The following is a 12,679-nucleotide window of genomic DNA, read 5'->3' as shown; positions in this document are numbered from 1 at the left end:
AGGCTTGATCTCAAACTTTCTGTTGGGATGGGTAGATTTCTTAAGGCAATAATTGAACCGGTCCCAAAGATAAGAAAATTTCATTTGGCTCCTCGGATCTTGAAACTGCAAGTCACGGAAGTGCTGCCAAAAATCAATAATGGATTCATGTGGAGCCCTCCATTGCTGTAACATTTTCCGGTCAAGATGGTCTAGATCAAAATGATAGAAAGTGTCTTCGATAAGATCACATAAGTGCTCAAATGAGTGAATGGTGTCAACTGGTCGGCTGAGCACCCAACAAAATGGAGATTCATGAAGTGTGTATGCAAGCTGCAAACTAGCCTATTCATCAGAAAACTCTTCTTCCTCGTGAATCATGGAAAGAAAGTTATGTAAGTGCTTAGTCCAGGCCACATTTCCTTCACCATCAAACATGTGAGTGGAAAAGAGATTGAAAAGCTTCCCTGAGATGGAGACATCTTCATGATTCGAAAAACACCTCAGGGGAAGAAGAGTGCAAGACTCCATGAAAGATATGCAAAGGTTCAAAACTAGATTAGAGGACACATCTTGTCATCAGGCCCTCCTTCTAGCACCAGAAATGTTGACGGTGCTGGACTCCCCAGTAGGAAGTCCCAATTAGACCTCAAACCGTTTGGTGTAGGAGTCCCACCAGTGGGCCGTAAGGTAATGCCTTGACCACGATGTCTCACAAAGGAAAGTAAGATAACTATGTGAGCAACAAGAGTGTGACTAGTGCAGTGAGTCAAAGTAGGTGTATGAGAGGGTCTAACACATAGAGGGGTGATGGGTGAAGGTGAGTGCCACGTTGAAAAGGATAAGTCCCAACTCAGTTAGGAACACACAAAGCAAAAGGACATGCACAACTTTTGTTGGAGCAGTTCACTCGGATGTGACAGTAACAACATACAAGGTAAGACAACACGTACAACACTCACGAATCAGTCTGAGACAAGTGCAATGGTTGTTATAGCAAGGTTCATGTGAAAGATCTCTCTAGTGTCCGGTAGAGCAGTCGACACAGACGAGACAACATTAACAACATATACAACACATTAACAACAAGATTCATATAATTTCATTCAAATCAGTTCATACAAAAATACGTAAGTTAAAAAACATATATCATTAAGGAAACCAGAGCAATCCAACTAAAATAACAACATATGAATGAAAATGTGATGTTTCTTATTATATAAATAAGTGTAAGTCACAATCATACAATACATCCATGTAAACCTACTAGCCCCAACAATGGAATGTTACAACCACATCCACCTGCTCCTCCAAAGAGATGAACTACCTTCATGCAGTGGAGAAGCCAAGGCGTGTTACAATATTGTCCAAGATTTATCCGAGATAGTCTTATCAGAAGCTTGGTTGACTAAAATCCCTTACAATGAGTTATGAGGGACTATTTGAGGCAAAGGGTGAGGTGACCCTTGACATTCCCCTTTGTGACAGTTCAACTACCCTCATGACTCTTCACTTACTCTATGACTGTTACATCCAACCATTGACTTGACTTACACTTGACATGACTCAACATTACAATGCACATGTACTCATGTGAGACAACATGGCTTGAGCAAGCCTTACAAGACATCACTGACACTCGGCCCACTGTGATGAGACCAACTCTTTGACATGCTTGTGATCGTGAAGGTGGTGAGCTGATGTGAAGATTGGCTGTGTGTGATGGTGTGCATGCACCTCATGGTGACATCTTGTTGAAGAAAAATATTACCTCCATTGAAACCTGTGCATTGGTTTGGCCCCTTCATCCAACTCATTTGCTAAAATGTGCATGGTATTCTTGGGTATGGTTAAACTGGAAACAAATTGATGCATAGTGTACATGTTGACCTTCAAGTGTGTGATGGTGGCCATGCACATCAACTTTCTGAACTACATGTTCAACTCCAGTTGGACTTTTTTCTTGTCTTCACCTTGGCGAGTGCGTTGAATGGGTTGGATTGCATGTGTGCACTCAATGACATGCATGTTGTTGAATCCCTTACATGTGATCAACAACACTACTCTCCATGTCTGCTATTTGTCAGCTATTGAGATGGATCCTTAACCAATGTATGGGCACAATTTCATCTGTGATTGCATGTTGTACCCCGTGTTGTTCTTGTTCCTGTTGCAACTCATTCATATGTCTATGTAGCCTCATGTTCTTCCTGAGTTGCTTCTTCAACACATACAACTCCTTTGTTCCCTCTTCTTCCTTCACGCAATATTCATGTTGCACCATCACTTCAGAGCTGGAGTCTCCAAAGTTGCTTTCATCATGAGTGGACCTTCTTGAGCTTGCAACCTTGTTCCGCCTCCATGTTGTCAACAAACCTCCTCTTCCATTCATTTGATTTGGTATGTTGTCTTCAGTTATTTTTCATGATGTTGCTGTTTTCATATCTTGATGTCCTTGTCTCCAAGCAACTTGATGTCTTCATGGGTAGGCAAGTCCATGGACACTTGATTGACTACATCCCAAAGTGTGCTCTGAATGGTGTCTTCAACTTTACTCTCCTAGAAACCATTGTACCTATACTAGTGAGAGGCATATGAACACCTTGGATACCTGAAGACATGGCAATGTTCATGTCAAGAAATCTATCAGTCAAAAACCAAAATTAACATGAGAATTGACTTGCAACATACCCGGGTGCATGATCATGAAGGTTGCGTAATTTCAGTTGGGAGACCGACTGCCAAGACTGCACAAGGCATAGTCTGGTCCATTGGGTGACTGGATGACTATTGGAACTACGCAATGCATAGTCCATCTGGCTGTTGACTGTTCCCATTGTGAAATGCACAATTCAAGCTAGGAAGGATTGCTAGCCTAGGGACAGATTTGCACAATTCTTGGGCCAAGCAGCCACTCTCCTCCAGAAATGCACAAAATGGTCCTAGAGACCATTTTTGGACAGGAATGCACAAACCTAGAGAGGAAGGTGAGCCTTCCTTCCCCGTATTACATAATGCAACCTTGGTGAAGGCAGAGTCTGGTCCAAGGTTGGCCTGACTCACCGATAGAAAACTGAAAGAAACTAAGACAGTAAATTCATGGAGACACTAAGTGATATCAAAATTGATTAACAATGCATGCAAAACATGAATGAAAGATTCAACAAATAGATCAACATGCATGTGGGTGAGGCAGTTCACTGGTTGGGAGAATGTCCCTGAAAAATAGTTTCATGCATGCGACAGCAGTGAGATAGCAACGAAAATTGACACAAAGCTAGGAAAAGCTAGTATATGTGTCAAATATAGCAAGCATTTAAAGGAATCAATCAAACAGTACTCCCACAAGCGAAAACACAAAAAGCAACAGAAATGCAGCAGAACGCATGGGAAGCAGGATTACCCCAAAATAGTTGAGATGAATGTGTCGACTGCTCCTAGATGTGATGTGGGATGTCAGAGCTGCAAGGTTGACATGAGGAATGAGCTCTTCAGCATCTGATTGATGAGTTTTGAACATCGAGCTTGTGACATGCATGCCACGAATCTAGGGGAACCAACACTTGGTGGGAGGTCTCGAAATTGCTGCTTTCATATAACCTCCAACTGCTAAACATAGCTCCGTGAAACAAGGGATGCATTTGAATGCTACCTTGGGAGAAGCAGCCCATGCATGCAAGTTTGTTTTGCTCAGTCCTGGAGGGAATCGGTCACCTTAGCTGCACATGCAAGAGACTACTTGAATGTTGGAGAAAAATGTGCATTTTTGGCTAGGACCTGGGCTGGTTGCCTGGGATATTTGCACAAATTTTGGGCAAAGAAGCTGACTGTTGCCCAGATTTGCGCAAATTCTAGGCTGAGCAGCATTGCTAGGGAAATTTGTACAAATCCTGTTGGGAGTGTTGGCAGGTAGGATTGCGCAATCCTAGAGCCCAGTAGGCTACCAAAGAGGATTGTGCAATTTCTGGAGGGAAGGCTAGTTGCCCTCCAAAAATGCACAATTTTCAAGGGGAAGCTGCTCAGCCCACAGCTAGACCAAGTTTGGGTGAACAGCCTGTGAGGGAAATGGATCAAGCTATGACCGAGAGGCTGCCTATATGCAAGAAAGACATTGAAGCTTGTGAACTTGATGAAGCAAGGCAAGTTGTTGTGAAGGTTGAAAGGGAGGTTCCAAAATGAGGCTAAGGAAAAAATTTGAAGGGTGGTTGTAGCCTCTACAACAGGTCCCAATTGGACCTCACAAAATTTGGTATGAGAGGACCATTCAAATTTTAACTCAGCTCCCATGCTTCATTGTGTGTAAGTACTATGAGATGTGTGTCATCATTAATATCACGACTACACCTATTGGGTTAGTACCTATACTGAATGTAAGAATGCAAGAATTTTAACCTATTTAAAGGGGGAAATTGATGAGAAAATTTGAGGTGATGAACTCATAGAAAATTACATATCTCCACATTTAAGGATTTTTATTATAGACCTAGAAGGCATTGCACACTTAGCTTATCAAAACAATACATAAAATAATCTAGGAGCATCCTTTTTTTATGATCCCATTAGTTTAAAATTATTCTATTTGAAGATATTTTGTGATAGAGTTTAGCTTATAAAAGATCAATGCGACTTTTTTCACAAAGTGTCTAATTTTGCAAGACCATGATTCAAGATATTTGGAATAGTGTGCTCGTATTTGGTTAAACACGCTATTTTTATATTCTCAAACTCATTTATACCACTTGGTTTGGTTTTTCTACCCATGGATTAAATTCACAATGTGTTTTTGAATGAAGTGATTTGCAACTTTCCATCCAGCACACTTAGACAAAGGGAGGAATCCAAAGCAGAAAAAGAAAGTGGACATGGACTAGGGGAGCAAAACAGGGAAAATATGCTTTAAAACATATTTAAAGGATGGATTGGATAATTCTCTCAAAGACTTGTTACTATTGTTATCTGCCATGTGTTATATGCATGTATGCATTATCGAGCTTTAAGAGCTTTTGTTGGAGGATTGATCGGATCCTTCCGTGATCCTATCCAACACTTCTTATATCTGTGTATGTGTGTGTGTGTGTGTGTGTGTGTGTGTGTGTGTGTGTGTGTGTGTGTGTGTGTGTGTGTGTGTGTGTGTGTGTGTATATATATATATATATATATATCTGTGTGTGTGTGTGTGTGTGCTTGAACCTGCGTGTTTGAGGAGGTAGAGAGCATAGAATAGGAAACTGTGTAAGCTGAGAGTGTTTACAATGTAGCCAGAGGAGAACCCATTCTAAGGTTGCGATGCCTTAGTTCTGTAATCTTATGCTTATAATAAATATATGTGTTCTATGAATTCCACATGTCTGTATATTTACCTTTGTCCATGTTATGGTGTGCGTTATGTGTCAGATGATTTAAATCCCATTTGTATGCATGTTGATCAACCATCAGGCATGATGCTGATCCATTGAATTAACGATGTTAATTATCTAATAGAAGTTATGTGTGGATGGCAAAGAATGTGGCAAAACTGCGTTAACACAGAAATCCCCCAAACAGGCAATTGGGACTAAGTTAAAGAGGAAACGATAAAGAATACTCGGGAATAGTTGGATCTGAATGATCAACGATTGAAATCCTTTACCCCATCGATGGCAAAACCAAATATCACATTGACAGAGTCCTCTTAGAATGATATCGGAACCAACAGTTGGAATGTGCAATTGCGATGGCTGATTAATCATCAACCGTAGGATCAAGAGTAGGATCGACGGTTGCGATCAAATTGCAAGTCATAAATCGGGAAGGCCAAAAGACGATGGACTGTGACCACCAATATACGATGGCGATATCGCCGATAAAGCTGATCGGCGATCGAAGTTAGGTTGATCGCTTATCAAAGTTTGGAGCTCTGCTTTATCAGATACCAGTTGTATCGGGGGACTGAAGGAACAATTCTTAAAGCGACGGACCTGTCGATACTTATAGAGACGGGTCTGTAATGTTTGAAGTCCACTATAAGGTTCTGGAGTGGGGTTTTCACAATTTTCCCATGTATTCTTTGTAAAGTGTTGCGGCCGAAGGGTTAAGGCTAAGAATCGATATATGTAATGCTCCTGATAGATAGTGAAAAGGCTCGATAATGTTATATGGGTCCAAGTCTCATGTAAGTCCATATTTAAAGGCTTAAAAGCCTAAAGAATGCTTCCGATAAGGCTTTGTGGGCCATAACCCACAGGCCTCAGAATTGATTTGTTTAAGGAAATGGATTTTGGATTAAACCCAAAAATATCAATTCCATCATTTGGTATTAGAGCAGAAGAAGATTCTACATGCATAAAAAGGAGAAGGATTCCAGAGAAAGAAGAAGAAGAAGGAGGTATATTTGATAAAGTATGAAGAGTTATGGTCTTACTATCGCACAAAGAATGATAGTAGACGGTGAGAAGATTGCAGCAATAGCCTAAGAGCAAGGAGTGCTCAAGAGAAGCTAAGAACAACTTCCAACTGTGGTTGGGTAGAAGTTGTTGAGGCAGCTCCGCAGTTGCGATTGTGGGTAGAGTTGTCTTAGAGATAAAAATTCCAACAAAAGAAGTGTTGGATAGAATTGTTAGTCAGTAAGAGGTTCGAGGAGAGAACCATAAAGCTTGCCAGAAGACCAAGTCCAAAGGAGAGCTTGGTGAGGTGTCATGTAGCAGAAGGAGACTGTTACTCTAGAGGTTTGGTTGTAGCTCATAGAAGAACGCAATGGGTAGAATTGCTAAGGACAAGGAGAAGCATATGACCAGGAGGTCATAAATTTTTGTGCCTCGGGAGTTTGATGCAGAAGCATCTAGCACCCTTAGAAAAAGGGAGGAATCCAAAGCAGAAAAAGAAGGTGGACGTGGACCAGGGGAGAAAAACAAGGAAAATCTACTTTAAAACAGATTTAAAGGATGGATTGGATAAGTCTCTCGAAGACTTGTTACTATTTTTATTTACCATGTGTTATATGCATGTATGCATTATCAAGCTTTAAGGCCTTTTGTTGGAGGATTGATCAAATCATTCTGTGATCCAATCCAACATTTCTTTTCTATATATATATATATATATATATATATATATATATATATATATATATATATAGATATAGATATAACGTGTTCGAGGAGGTAGAGAGAATAGAATAGAAAACTGTGTAAGCTGAGACTGTTCACAATGTAGCCAGAGGGGACCCCTTTCTAAGGCTGTGATGCATTAGTTCTGTAATCTTATGCTTATAATCAATATATTTGTTTTGTGATTTCCGCATGTCTGTATATTTGCCTTTGTTCTTGTTATTGTGCGTGTTATGCGTCGAATGATTTAAAACCCATTTGTATGCATGTTTATCAACCATCAGGCATAATGGTGATCTATTGAATTGACCAGGTTAATTGTGTAATAGAAGTTATGCATGGATGGCAAAGATTGTGGCAGAACTGCGTTAACACATAAATCCCCCAAACAAGCAATCGAGACTAAGTTACAGAGGAAACAGGAAAGAATACTCAAGAACCATTGGATCTGAATGATCAACAGTCAAGATCCTTTACCCCATTAGTGGCAAAACCAAATATCACATCAGCAGAGTCCTCTTGGAATGATATCGGAAGTGGAATTTGGAACGCGCAAATGTGATGGCCGATTAATCGTCAACCGTCAGATCAAGAGCAGGATCGACAGTTGCAATCAAATCACAAGTCACAAATTGGGAAGACCAAGGGACAAAGGACTATGACTGCCGATATGCGATGGTGATATTGCTAATAAATTTGATCGGTGATCGAAGTTAGGTTGATTGCTTTTCATAGTTTAGAGCTCTACTTTATCAGAGATCGGTTGTATCGGGGGACTAAAGGAATAATGCTTAAAGCAGCAAACCCACTGATATTTATAGAGGCAGGTATATAATGTTTGAAGTCCACTATAAGGTTCTAGAGTGGGTTTTCACAGTTTTCTTGTGTATTCTTTGTAAATTTTTGCAGCCGAAGGGTCAAGGGTAAGAACCAATATATGTAATGCTCCCGATAGATAGTGAAAAGGCCCGATAATGTTATATGGGTTTGGGTCTCATGTAAGTCCATAGTTAAAGGATTAAAAGCCTAAAGAACACTTTTGATAAGGCTTTGTGGGCCATAACCCACAGGCCTCAGAATTGATTTGTTTAAGGAAAGGGATTTTGGATTAATCCCCAAAATCTCAATTCCATCAAATCTCAAAACAAGCCCTAGAAGGACCTAAGAATCCTTTACTAGTGCAACCAAAAAGTTGGGATCAATCAAGCCCATGTATGCTCACATTTCCTATGTGAGTGACTAATTTTGTCTCTTTACAAACTCATTTTAAAACCCAAAATATCCCACGATGGTTTCCTCCTTAGAAAAACCTCAGATTAGACCTTTGAGCCAAGTTCTTACCTCAAGGACCGAAATTTCAAAAAATTGTAATGTTTTCATTGTGATAGATCTGAATTATAACTGTGAAGAGGACCTGAGTTTAGTTCTTCCCAGTGATCAATGAATTGTTACAAGAATTCTATCAAAATCCAACACAATATGGTTAGAGGAGGTGGATTCAGTTGTAGTTTTGGTCATGGTGAAGATGCCAAAGGTTGTGAGGTTCGTTCTAGCAGCTATAGAGGATAATGACAATTGTTCACCGTTGAGGAAGAGATGAATAGAATCATCTTCTTTGGTGAGAGCTATATAGAAAAAGGGGGCACTAACAAATGTATTTGTGTCTTTCTATGCCATTGTTGAAAACATTTTCTCCTCAATGGGTTGTTGTGTTGGTTAGATGGTGTTGGGGCACAATATGATGGAGACAATTGGGGATGGGATTTGTTGGTGTGAAGGATGTCATTATTCCATGGATCCTGTGATACTTTTTCTCTATTTATCTGCTAGTGTGTGTTGTTGGCTTGCATCGGGGTGGCCATGGTTGGGGCTTCATGATTGTTTTGGTTCCTATTATATTTTCTCTGGGTTATTCCATTGCGGCTCTATTGGTGGCCTTGTGCCATTTTCTTCATGGTTATATGTTGGGGTTTCAACCTATTTTGTAATGGTTTGATTCCTATCTTTGGGAATTTGAGAGATGCACCCTTTTCTAAGGCTTATTTTATCTAGGCCTACATGCCTAGTTTGCTAGATTGATAAGTGGTTTCCCATTGTTTAGGAATTTGACAGATGCACCCTTTTCTAAGGGTTCCTTTATGAAGGCTTGCATGTCTGGTTTTCTTGATTGATGAGTGGCTACCTGTTATTTGGGATATATCTAATGTTTCCTTACGAGGTTTTTTTGAGGGTCTTTCATACCCATAACTTATTATCAGTCATATGTATGTTGGGGATTATTCTAGCACATATGCTATATGCATGATTATGTAAACCTATTTTTATTTTAATCTACTAAAATATGTCTATTGAATTTAGGCTTATTCTATAGTATCCCACAAACACATGTGCTATAGGTTGATTAAGTGGAAACTCAATGCCATGAGCCCATCTTCATCTATTACATGACGTGTGTTATAAATCCTCATCCAAGTGTGTCATATGATGTGCCTATCCATGAAGTGGGTTTAAATCTATCATGCAATGTGTGTGCTTGTGTCCTCATCTTGATTATACACATTATATGTTCACATAAAACTATCTATCCATCCATAAGTGAATTCCTTATCATGCCACATGCCCAAGGTAAACCAATTTCTATGCACTAACCAAATTGGCCAAAATTGACAATCCCATAAAATTTTTCCATTCTATCAGAGAACCAAAATAAGCAAGCAACATTGGGCAATGAATGTGAACTATAGCAAGACTTGGATGCAAAGATTGATACAATATGTGTCCACATAAATGCTTCTACAAATCTTCTGAATTTGAAGTGAGCATTAAAAATAATGTTTCTATGTAAAATTTCAAGCTAGTTACCATCCATGTTGGATCCTATTATTTCACAATGATCAAACTAAGGTCATGTTTTTCATGCATACACAATATATCCATGGTCATATTCCAAATTCTCAAAAATTTTATGTGATTTTCCTCATTACCTCCAATTGACTTCATAAGCTTTAGAAATGGGACACATATAAAATCTAAAATTGCACGTACTACATTGTTCATTAGTCATCATGCAACCTAGATAGCTCAAGTAATTCGATAAGGAGGATGATTAAGTAAAAAATATTTCAGTTACACTGCACAAAGACTGATAATGTCTGGTGGAAGAAATGTAATTTTTAACAAGCTAGGAAGCAACAAAATTTTCAACAAGCTAGGAATTCCCTTAGCAAGAATAACACCTAGATGAGAAACAGTTCTAAGGTAGAGTGTTCAGGGCTTCTTCTCAAATGGGACAATTACATTTCAAAAAAAAATTATGGATCAAATCCATACAATTCCCTTAATTGGAATGAGCCTTAGCGTGGTTAAGGCTTCTTCTCAAATGGGAGAATTACATTTCAATTTTTATTTTTATGGATAAATTCCATAGAATTCCCTTAACTAGAATGAGCCTTGTCCATCTGTTGGGATAACATATGAAACCATCTGAAGCAAGATGGAATCAAAGTTCATTGAGAAACTAATGTTATGAACACTACCACTCACCCTCTTTTACTATCGCCTTCCACCAATTCCCACCCTCACTCTCCACCCACCCCACCTTCCCTAACCCCACCCCTTAGGGTTGGTAATTTGAAATCAACATAAATTTTTCATTTAAAGTCCTTTATTATTGATTTTGTTCCTCTAATTTTTTTTTAATGCACTATTGTGGTGAATTTAGGCATATTTCACTATATTCAACTTGATTTCTTATAGCATTTATGGAAACCCATCTTTAATCTTTGTATCATAAATTTCCAAGATACATAAATATTGCATTTGAGCACCAATATGGATGCCATTATTTTTAAATGGAATAAATTTTCAAGAAATTAATGTTATGCTATCAAATTATATTTTTAAAGACATTTTACTTGTAAGTTGTAATTATGATATGTAATATTCTCAATACAAATAAGATCATAATTACAAGTATTAATTATCTCCCTAATAAATCTCATTTGGACTTAGTATACACACTGATAAGGATGTCAATATCTAATGATATCTATAGTTATTTTTAATAAATTAACATTCTATATACAATGTGGAAGAAATTGAAAATTAAACAGAAACCAAATTTGAACCCACCAATAAACAAGTACCTCTAAACCCTAATAGTTTTAGTTGTATTCAATATTTTCTCTTAAGTTTTAAAACCATTACACTCTTATTTCTATATTGTAAAATTAAGAAAAATGAAGATTACTAATTTTTTAATGTTCTTTCTATCCTTAAATATGCTCCATTTTTGTATCATTGTTTACTATGCTTTTCATGGGTAATTACACCAAGGTCATTTTCACTTGTATGTCAAATAAAAACTAACACAGATTTTTTTCATTTTTGTTTTTCTTGACACATCTCGTGTCTACGATCCCCTCTTCACCATATTTTGACACCATTACTATCCTCACAGCTCTACAAATATCCTCCCTGCTCACTCCAACATCGCCTTGTCTAGCGACCACCAGGATCTCTGCATTCTACAAAAAACATTATGTGTTGAAGGAGGCATACACAATGGAAGAAGTTGCTTGAATGATCAACAATGCCACTTTCTGCATACATAAAGATATGATTCCCCAGAATCTTCACAGGAGCCTCTGAAGAAGCCTCAGTAGTTGAGGGTTCACAATGTTGTCAATAGCTTTCGACAGTCACAACGGAGAGTGCACCATCCAATCATGGAAGAGGAAATGAATATCCTTTTGGAGGGTTTTATTTCAGTGCATCCACTAGCCTAATGTGATTAGCTGCTATTTTTTCAGAGCTCACCAAGTCTACCAAATCCGAAGTGCCCTTCGTGTGGGAGGAGAAGCCTGGTATTCTGAAAAAGAATGGAGGGGAGATTATTTTGAAGAATTTTCCAGTAAGGAGAGAATTATTAGGAGCTCTAGTGGAGCTAATTTTGAGTTCAGGAATTGTTTAAAGTGGTGGATGGAGCGCTAAATTCAAAGGGCTTATTGTGTATGGCTGACTAGCTTTTCTGTAATGGAAATATTTGATCGTTGTGTCTTCCTCCTCGGCTACAGCTTCCTACGAAGGTGTCATTGGGTATCAAATTTGATGATGGAAATAAGAGGAGATTCAAGTCGTTTAATGCTTCCTCAAACCTACAATTGATGCATTTCCCATGGTCACCTTGATAGCCTATCATGGAGGGGCGACAAAGGAGGAAAGGTAGAGGTAGGTGGAAAATTATCAAGGAGACTTATGCAAGATTTACCAAGGTAAATTAGAGTGGGGATGGGGATTGAAGAGATTTTTATCTCTTTATGACATCCGTGAATGAGGCTAGGAAGAAAGGAATTATTCTAGAGCGTTCCTTATCCCACTCAAGGTGCACCAAGTCGTTATCCACTGCCAATGAGGATTTTCCACTAGTATGAGGAGCCCCGAAAATCAAATGTCGAGGATTTTTTTCTCATCAGAACCAAAAAATGGCATACCTACTTCTCACTAGGAGGTTAAGAGTTCAGTTCCTGAGAAGACCAGGGTGAGAAAATGGTGGAGTTTGAAGGAACTTTTGTTTAGGAGTGCTAGTGAGGTACGGGCCTAAGGAAAGGATAAGT

General features: G+C 38.8%; 1 pseudogene; it reads left to right on the top strand.

Moving 5' to 3' along the window:
- LOC149239905 (ruBisCO large subunit-binding protein subunit beta, chloroplastic-like) overlaps positions 1 to 12,679 on the top strand; it is a 73,462-nt pseudogene that overhangs the window by 1,123 nt on the left and 59,660 nt on the right.

The sequence above is a fragment of the Pinus tabuliformis genome, chromosome 8 (assembly GCF_031772625.1).
Source record: "Pinus tabuliformis cultivar Carrire ecotype Pingquan chromosome 8, CPIR1, whole genome shotgun sequence".
NCBI lineage: Eukaryota > Viridiplantae > Streptophyta > Pinopsida > Pinales > Pinaceae > Pinus > Pinus tabuliformis.
Note: the sequence above shows the minus strand (reverse complement) of the source record. Positions and strands in the feature narration are given on the sequence as shown.